The 9,323-nt window shown below is 46.7% G+C and overlaps 7 non-coding genes across 7 annotated transcripts; 1 reads left to right on the forward strand and 6 right to left on the reverse strand.

The window, feature by feature from the left end:
* Positions 1 to 2,439: 2,439 nt before the first annotated feature.
* TRNAW-CCA (transfer RNA tryptophan (anticodon CCA)) lies at positions 2,440 to 2,511 on the reverse strand. The gene has a single exon. It is a non-coding gene; the product is annotated as a tRNA-Trp (tRNA).
* A 611-nt stretch (positions 2,512 to 3,122) lies between these two features.
* TRNAG-UCC (transfer RNA glycine (anticodon UCC)) lies at positions 3,123 to 3,194 on the forward strand. Its single transcript has one exon. It is a non-coding gene; the product is annotated as a tRNA-Gly (tRNA).
* A 424-nt stretch (positions 3,195 to 3,618) lies between these two features.
* Positions 3,619 to 3,690, reverse strand: TRNAD-GUC (transfer RNA aspartic acid (anticodon GUC)). Its single transcript has one exon. It is a non-coding gene; the product is annotated as a tRNA-Asp (tRNA).
* A 608-nt stretch (positions 3,691 to 4,298) lies between these two features.
* Positions 4,299 to 4,370, reverse strand: TRNAP-CGG (transfer RNA proline (anticodon CGG)). Its single transcript has one exon. It is a non-coding gene; the product is annotated as a tRNA-Pro (tRNA).
* Positions 4,371 to 7,808: 3,438 nt separating this feature from the next.
* Positions 7,809 to 7,882, reverse strand: TRNAT-AGU (transfer RNA threonine (anticodon AGU)). The gene has a single exon. It is a non-coding gene; the product is annotated as a tRNA-Thr (tRNA).
* A 284-nt stretch (positions 7,883 to 8,166) lies between these two features.
* Positions 8,167 to 8,248, reverse strand: TRNAS-AGA (transfer RNA serine (anticodon AGA)). Its single transcript has one exon. It is a non-coding gene; the product is annotated as a tRNA-Ser (tRNA).
* Positions 8,249 to 8,747: 499 nt separating this feature from the next.
* On the reverse strand, positions 8,748 to 8,821 carry TRNAI-AAU (transfer RNA isoleucine (anticodon AAU)). The gene has a single exon. It is a non-coding gene; the product is annotated as a tRNA-Ile (tRNA).
* Between the last annotated feature and the right edge of the window lie 502 nt (positions 8,822 to 9,323).

Genomic DNA, 9,323 nt, shown 5'->3' on the forward strand with positions numbered 1-9,323 from the left:
AAGATCTCCAGAAGCCACACACTGGGGCCGAAAAAAAAAAGTTCTCAGTAGATTTCTCCTGGGCTAAAACTGTGTCGGGCTTCCCTATCACATGACTACTGCAAAGGCGGCTGATAAAGTAACTTTGTCTTCCAGCCCCTACAGCTAAAGCAGCTAGGGGCCACAGTGGTAGAAACTGCAGGGTGCCACAGTTGCTTACAATTTTATTGTTGGGAGCCCGTGATTTTTTTAAAGTTGTAAATCTGTGCATGATGTCTCTCTAGAGATTTGATGAATGTGGCCACCAGTGAAAAAGCATTTTGCTTCTGGAAACGTGATGCTGTTTTCACTCAGGGTCAGCCCAACACCACTTCCCAGAATCAGAGATCCCATTTCAATTTCAGTGCCTTAGAGTTTTTTAGTGCCACATATGTAGCATAGAGTGACTAGCTAATGAAGAGCTTTAGAAAGATCCTATCACTTGCAGTATACTTTATCCCTCATAATCTAGTGAAAGGAGACTTTTCTAGAGTCTGTCAGGGACCTTGTGCATGGGTGGGATATGCCTGATGGATCCCCATACAGTTTCTCTGTCCATTGGAGTCTTTAAATTCCCACTTGCACATTACATCGGAAGGCATTTGGCCTTTCAGAAATAGTTGATGGGCCAGTATAAAATCGAGATTTGCATTATTCATAAAACACAAAGCAAAACAAAACCTATCTGTTCTGGCAGCTAGGCAACCATCAGCTCCCTGTTCAAGTTAGTGAACAGAATCTCCATTATTTACCCCAGTGCTTCTCAAATGATCAGTAGGGAAGAACCGGTTTTAATTATTTAATTACTTTCAATCTATCACAAATTGATGCTTTTATAATTTACATTAAAAATAAATTCCTTGAAAAATAAAGTATAAAATTTACACGACGACATATTTTTTGGTTATAACTAGTATTTATAATGGCAATCCACTTCTGTATTCTTGCCTGCAGAATCCCCCGTGGACAGAAGAGCTCTGCGGGCTACAGTCCATGGGGTCACAAGGAGTTGGTTACGACTGAGCGACTAAGCACAGCATAGCACAGTATTTATAAAAGTACTCTGACAAATGCTCTAACAGTTTTTTAAATACTTAACTCTCAAATTCTCTACTCATCCTGAACCTGAAAATAACATTTCATGAAGTGGCACCAATCTGTGGACCACAGTGAGTACCACCAATCTGCCTCCAGTCCAGTTCAGTTCAGTCGCTCAGTCCCATCCGACTCTTTGCCACCCGGTGAATCGCAGCACGCCAGGCCTCCCTGTCCATCACCAACTGCATTGATCACTGAGCAAGGCTTTCTTAACTCTCCTTGCTGTTCTTTGGAACTCTGCATTCAGACGCTTATATCTTTCCTTTTCTCCTTTTCTTTTCCCTTCTCTTCTTTTCACAGCTCTTTGTAAGGCCTCCTCAGACAGCCATTTTACTTTTTTGCATTTCTTTTTCTTGGGGATGGTCTTGATTTCTACAAATTAAATACAAAATATTTTATTTAATACCCCTATGTTTTACTTCATGGAGAGAACATCAGAGATGATTAAAACCATTTAAAAAAGTGAACCAAATACAAGAACACGATAATTAAAACATACTTGGTCCTTTAAAAAGAGAGAAAATGAAAGAAAAAAGAAAAATCGCTTTTAGTTGAAAAATTAACAACCTTTGGACAGCAGTACAGTTAGCTGTTCAGTTAAGGAACTCTTTGAACCCTGGAACTGGTGTTTCAGGAATTCATGTTGTAGACCAAATTCAGCAGAGGCGAAAAAAAAAAAAAAAAAAGAATGTACATGGTAACATTTTAGATAATGAGAAAAAACAAAACTGCAGTTAACAAGATAGCCAGAATGTCTAACTTCAGAATTGTTTAATGACTCACAGCATTATCCTTGAATTCAGGTGTTCTTTAAAATGATAATTACAAAGACAATAGAATTCTATTCTGATCACAATGACAAGTGAAAATAATGGAGTACAAAATTATGAACACCACTGGCAAGTGGAACTTAAACCGCCAAAAATCAAATCACTCCTTTAAGAGGACTATGAACAATCATTATTACTTTAAAATTATTCACTATTGCTACTTTTTTTTCGATAAAAAACATTTATTGCTCCAAAATATATTTTCTGAAGAAGAATTGGTGAACAATTGAAGAAGAGTTTCTGTGTTAAGATATCTAAAATATCTATGAGATTAATGGTATTACTATTTTAATTGGTTGATTTGAAGGAAACGGTAAGATGAAAATAAAAGTTTCAAAATTTTGTTTTAGGAGAAAACTCAGATGCTTTAGGGAAAAAAAATTACAGAAACACTCAGGTTTCCATATTTTTTCATATAATAACGCGATGCTTTTTTTTTTCCCCCGAAAAAGAAATCTCACTTGAAAAGCTTATCCCACCGAAAATAACACTGTGACCCCGACGTGATTTGAACACGCAACCTTCTGATCTGGAGTCAGACGCGCTACCGTTGCGCCACGAGGCCTTCCCGAGGCCGCGGTTTGACGGTTCTCCTGAACAGATGCATCGTCATCATTAATGGGCGGGGTTTTATTCTTAGGCCTCACCCCGGTTTGTCGTCGTGGTTCTTCTAGCGGCCAGTGGGCTGGACCCGCGCTCACCGCGGGATTAAAACCATCCTCCTGATAAATCGTAGTTAGGGGCACTTGGTTTAAGGCTCAATTCTTTAACTTTGGTGCACATTGTCTTCGGTTACTCAACAGAGAAACAATTTCATGTGTTTGAGATTTATTTCTGGAGCTTCCGGGGCTAATAAAGTGTCGGTGCACAACTGGCACCCTAGGCATATTTTAGATTTAATCTCGGCTCTTCCTTTACTTGGCCTCTCTATACTTTGGTTTCTATCTGCTTATAATCAGTCTCTAGCCTGGTGACTGCAGCGCACTGGCGGTGCCCAGAGGCAAGCGCAGCTCACACGTGGGTGCTTCGTACACCACACCAGTTATTTCTATGTTCTCGTCGCTTTCGTCCTTCCCTCGGCCTAGGTCTTAATTCAGTTCCAGTTTTGGATCACTGAAACCAGGACCCTGTAGATCTAACTATTAAGGAATCCCGGGAATCCCAGTATAGTGTGAAGCGTTGGTGGTATAGTGGTGAGCATAGCTGCCTTCCAAGCAGTTGACCCGGGTTCGATTCCCGGCCAACGCAAGGTTATTTTCCTCTTTGCTTTTTCTTTCTTTCTTTCTTTTTTTTTTTTTTTTTTAAAGATTCCTCATGAATTACACTGGTGTAGTTATCTTCCGCCTCCCTTCTTGTGTTTTTAAAATTATCGTCAACTGAACGGGTCTAATAAGCTTACTGAACGGTGAGGATAATGGCTCATAAACGTTTTGAATGGAGAGAACAATTAATTTAGCTGCACATTTAAAATGAAAGTTACTTGAAATAAAACATAAACTTGAAATTTAGAATGTGAGTTTGTGAGTCAGTACAAGCCATTCCTCTTCTGCTTTTCTTCTTCTTCCAGTCTTCTTTTTATCTCTATCCCATGACTAGGGACAGGTACTTCAGAAATAAACATAGATTTTAACAGCTGTAAAAAACGAGGAAGGACAAAACAATGTACATACTCCTCCCCGTCGGGGAATCGAACCCCGGTCTCCCGCGTGACAGGCGGGGATACTCACCACTATACTAACGAGGAGTGAGCTGCGGTAGTCTTACTCCAAATCCTTGATCTATATCTTATCGAATTCAGCGTACCAAGGGCGAAGTTCCTGGGTGGGGATGCTGTCCTTCCGTCCACTAAGATATGCTGACCCAATTCTATGCACGTTCTGGACGATAACTGAGTGAGAGTCCCCAGAAGGGCGAAAACGTGCAGCTGTTACTGAGACACAGACCTCCAAGGCTGCAGAGACCTGAATTCTGACAGTCCTTGGTCTCTCCCAGGCATAACTGAATAGGTCCCAACCCATTTCACTACCTGTCATCCACTACTACAAGTTGACGGACATCAATTAAACCGCAACCAGGCTCTGGCGGTCGAGGGGTGGCACCAAGCAGTATGTGGGGGAGCAGAAAGCGAGTGCTTGCCCAAGTTCGGAGGCGCCTTCCCTCTTCCCGGGACACTGAGGACTGTGCACTGTGAGCCCCTTCCTGACACCCGAGTGTCTACTCAGAACAAAAGAGCTGCCTGCACACTTTGAAGCGCTCAGTTCACTCGGATCCCTTTCCAACCCAGCCTCAGTGCCCTTCCAAGTGAGAATCACTTTAGGGCGTTCTGTCTGGCTTCTGCAAAACCAGAAGGCCGGGCTCGTCCGGGATTTGAACCCGGGACCTCTCGCACCCGAAGCGAGAATCATACCCCTAGACCAACGAGCCGACGCACAAAACTAACCGCGGACGACTTTAGAGGTCGTCCCAGGCTTTCTGCGGTCCTAGGGCTGTGAATCACGGTGGCCTGATCTTGGTGCGCACCCAGGGACCACCAGCCCCGATGCAGAACACATTGGAGCAGGGGTCTGGGATTCTCTCTCTGCTCTTGACCGCGAGCTTCGACTCCTCCCAGGAAATAACGTCGGGGAAGTGGGAGGGAGTGGTCTCGGCCTCTCCCACGAGCAGCCTTCCAGGACTGCCTCGAGCACCAGTGTAACCTGCTTCCTAGGATCACTGTCCAGGTGCCACTCCGTAATCCGGGGTCTCCACTCTTCCTGCTTCTCCCAGTCGTCCTTGGACTCAGCGCTCTGCGCAGAGTTTTGAAGACTAGCGGTAGAATTGCCTGTTTGGGGACAATTAATGAGTCCTGAAATCTCTCTGGGAACACCAGTCCCTCTTTCGGTCCCTGCGTCTGGAGCGACCGACACTGCGAGAGCCCACAGTCTCCCCACACCGCAGGGTAGTGTCCAGGCGAGGGAATAATTCCTGGGGCCAAGAAGACCCACGAAGGGGGCGTCATTGAGATGAACGGCTGGCGAGGTCGGGTTGAGGGGATCGGCTTTCCAAACTGCGAGTTTCTAAGGTTTTAATACACTTCGCCTGCTCTCACTTGGGGGCCGCCAAGAGTCCATCCAGGCAGGACCTGGTGGGGTCAGTTGCTCGCCAGCTTAGTTCCTGCTCCTAAGTGTCTTCCCAGAAGGGTTCTGATCTGCCCCTGAACTCGACCCCCTCGTAGCATCTCTGGACTGAACCATCTTGCTTTATAGCCCAGTCTTATGGTTTGTGAAGCCAGCCCCTTCTTAAAGCCCTACTCACAGATACTTCGTTGGAAGGCGGGGAGGTCGGGGACGGGGGGCGGGGGAGGGGAGGGACTTCGGAGAAGGGTTCAGCTCTTTGCTTGTTCTTTCTCAGGCGTCCCTGGCTGGACAGTGGGGTAGGGCAGCAGAGAACACCCCATCCTTTCCTGTCAGCCTCCCAGGCCTTCCAGATGGGTGAGGAGTGCTGCAAGGCATCACGCTCCCTCTAGCCTTTTCCATTTTCTGTCTCCCCAGTCCTGGGCACCAGCCTTCCCCAAGTCTCTGGTCATCTCTTTCTTATCTACTGTCAGGCACTTAATCGGCACAGAGGCCAAAGCCTAAAGCCCTTATATAACACGATGAAGGCTTCCTTTTCTAGAAAAATCCATACCGTATCTATGGACCTCACTTTTAGAATCAAAGAACTAAGGTGTAAACAACTGATGTCATTTCAACTTTGGTGCAAATATTTTACATTTTAACAGGAGTCAAAACTTTACAGGGAAACACTGAATTCTAAGGTATAACTGGGCCCTCACTTCATGGGTGGTTTGAAAGAGAAAGGGTGGGAAAGGGTGAAAAGATATTCTTGGTGAATTTGAGAAGACAACATCATGACCTTCTCCCTTTTCCTCGGACTCCACTTCCGATCAGTTACTGAGTCCTAGTGTGTTTTTTATACTAAACATGTCTCGAATTCATCCCCTCCTCTCCATCTCTCCTATAGCTGCATTGGTGCAAGTCTTTGACACTTCTAAAACCGAACCCTGTCCTCCTGAAAGTCCCTTGCTCCCCACCCCCCACCCCCATACTATCTGATCCCTTGTGTTATTCTTCTATGTAGCATTTACCTAGCATATCACATCATTTAATTTTAAAAACATTATTGTTGTGTTTATTTTTCTCTGCTGTATTCCCAGGACATTGAACAAAGGTGTTAGAGAACAAAGGTGTTTAATAGAACACAGGCAAATTTCCACATGGTCTTTTTAAGAGTCTAAGACTCACCTCCAGAAAGCCTCCCCTGATCAAAAGTCTCCCCTGATCAATCTCCACAATCAGGCTCGATGAGGTGCCACTTCTTTTTTCCACCTTATCCCAGTGCCCAGTCACTGCCCTTGGGGCACTGTGCTGTGACCTCGTCCTCCTTCCTATGAGGAAAGAGGTTTGCCTTATTCATCTGGTCATGCACAGTGTGCAGTTCAGTGCTTGGCACAAATCTAGTCCTGGTGGTGCTGCTCCACTTACTTGACCTGTCATCTCGATATAGCAAGTCCTTCAAGCCAAATTTGTGCTCAGACATCTGGCAGTGGTTCCCAGGCCAAGGATGGTGTCCAGACCTTTCTGCCTAACTTCCAAGAAGGTTCGGACCCTGTCAACTGTTCACGGATCCTACTTCTTGCCTCCTTCTCCGCAGCATTTACTTCTACTCTTACAATCTTGGCTTCAGTGCTCCGAAAATGTGGGCTGCTCTTCCACCCCGGCTCCCTGGAGACCCCACCAGATATGTTCTCTTCTACTTCCATTCTGTCCACAGGATCCCAGCCCTTTCACGTCCTCTTTCGGGAACCAGAGGGCGCCATACTAGCCGTTGCTGCTGCTGCTGCTAAGTCGCTTCAGTCGTGTCCGACTCTGTGCGAGCCCATAGACTGCAGCCCACCAGGCTCCGCTATCCCTGGGATTCTCCAGGCAGGAACACTGGAGTGGGTTGCCATTTCCTTCTCCAATGCATGAAAGTGAAAAGTGAAAGTGAAGTCGTTCAGTCGTGTCCGACTCTTCTCGACCCCATGGACTGTAGCCTACCAGGCTCCCGTCCATGGGATTTTCCAGGCAAGAGTACTGGAGTGGGTTGCCATTGCCTTCTCCGTATAATATATATACATACATATAATTCTGAGGCCTCAAAGCCAAAAGAACTTTAATGAAGAACCAAGCAAAACAAACCGACTCAAGTTCTAGGGATGTCCCGGGGTAGAGAAAGATGTAAAGGCGGTGGGAAGGCTGCCAGGGCTGGTTCACCAGCACCAGCGCCGTGTGGCGTCCTCTGGGCAAAGGAAGGTGCAGGCCTGCATTGGGTTTCTTCCCTGGTCACTGCGGAAGGTTTTGGAGCAGTCTAACGGTGTTGGAGAGTCCCTTGCACTACAAGGAGATCCAACCAGTCCATTCTAAAGGAGATCAGTCCTGGGTGTTCATTGGAAGGGCTGATGCTAAAGCTGAAGCTCCAATACTTTGGCCATCTCATGCGAAGAGTTGTCTCATTGGAAAAGACTCTGATGCTGGGAAGGATTGGGGGCAGGAGGAGAAGGGGACGACAGAGGATGAGATGGCTAGATGGCATAACCGACTCCATGGACATGAGTTTGGGTGAACTCCGGGAGTTGGTGATGGACAGAGAGGCCTGGTGTGCTGCAATTCATGGGGTCGCAAAGAGTCGGACACGACTGAGCGACTGAACTGAATGGATCGGGGAGCTTCTCTCAAACGGTGATAAGGGCGCTCAGAGCGCAGTAATAGCAACCTTGGGTCTTCAGATCTAAAAGCAGTTAATTCATTAGGATAAGAAAACAAACTCATTCTCTCATTTGAAAGGCACCGCTGGGATTCGAACCCAGGATCTCCTGTTTACTAGACAGGCGCTTTAACCAACTAAGCCACGGCGCCAAAGACACACAAAGGTTTTCTAAGGGCGTATACACAAATTTACCACCGGAATCCTGGTCACAATTTACTTCTCTGAACTTAATTTTGATAAATCATTGTTTGACATCAAACATCCATTCAAGAGTTGCCCCCGATATTGAAAGAAGAAAATTAAAGACCTCAACCTTAGCAAGAAGCACATGGTTGGAGGGTGTCTGTGGTACCGACTGGATCAATCAATCCCCGTAGAGGTCTAGGACAGAAGGCAGGTAATTGTAGAGCGCGTCCAAGAAGAAAAACGAAATCGTAGTCGGCAGGATTCGAACCTGCGCGGGGAGACCCCAATGGATTTCTAGTCCATCGCCTTAACCACTCGGCCACGACTACATATGCGTTGTCGTGTTACTCACTCTCACCCTTTCTTGGTCTCCAAGTTCCGCACACACTTTATCTCTTTTATAATTCCGTGCTTTCCGGGCTAGGAGACTTTTCAGCAAGAACACCAAAAAGCAGAATTGTGATTGACTTCACACTGGTGGCCCCGCCCCAACTTTCCGGGATGCTTCCCCCATTCTCTCGCCCGCCTCCAACAGCGCACTCTCAGGGAAGAACAGACGCGGAAGCTACCCTAAGCCCGGCGGAACGCCCTTCCAAGCCCTGGACTGAGCGGGCAATTTGGGTTTTGAAAAGCAGTGGGTTCGTTGTCGTTCGTGATTGGGAAGGTAACTAGCTCCAGGTACAAACTCCCGGGTATATTGGAAGGAGTAAATGTAGTCCACCGAATCGGTGGACCTCAAACTCCGGGCAATTGTGAACAACAGGGAAGCCTGGCGTGTTGCAGTTCATAGGGTCGCAGTCGGACACAAGCAAGCAAAAGTAGCCTTTCTGGCCCGTACGGGGATCGAACCCGCGACCTTGGCGTTATTAGCACCACGCTCTAACCAACTGAGCTAACCGGCCAGCTGCTTAAGTGTTGTTCTTTGAATGTATCATGGATCACTGAAGTACGGCAAACCCATTTTTAAAATCCTAAACCTTTGCTATGTAGCAGGCTCCAGAGACCTCTCAAACGCGAACTAAAACAGATTCCTAATGCGCACGAAGGACCGTGCTCTGCAAAGCGCTTGGAGATGTGGCTAGGCTCTACCTCTCGATGTAGCAAGCAGCTCCCAGGCAAGAAATGGCTGAACACCAAATTCATGAGCATCTTCAAATAACTACTCCTGCAACCCCTAATTCTGTAGGTTCTTCCTGCCGGTCTCGAGGTGTTAATCAAGAATTTGCGTTAGGTCTGGCCCAAAGGAAACCCACAATACTGACCCCCTGTCGGAGTTCCCACATCCGGGGTTCCTCACATGCCCCGCCTAACAATCGGTGCTTCCCTCTCGCCATAATCACCTTGTACTCAGCAACAACTCTAGGCCTGACTACTTCTTCGGGCCCACCTTCGCTAACCGAGGCC

The sequence above is a fragment of the Bos indicus genome, chromosome 19 (assembly GCF_029378745.1).
Source record: "Bos indicus isolate NIAB-ARS_2022 breed Sahiwal x Tharparkar chromosome 19, NIAB-ARS_B.indTharparkar_mat_pri_1.0, whole genome shotgun sequence".
Taxonomy (NCBI): domain Eukaryota; kingdom Metazoa; phylum Chordata; class Mammalia; order Artiodactyla; family Bovidae; genus Bos; species Bos indicus.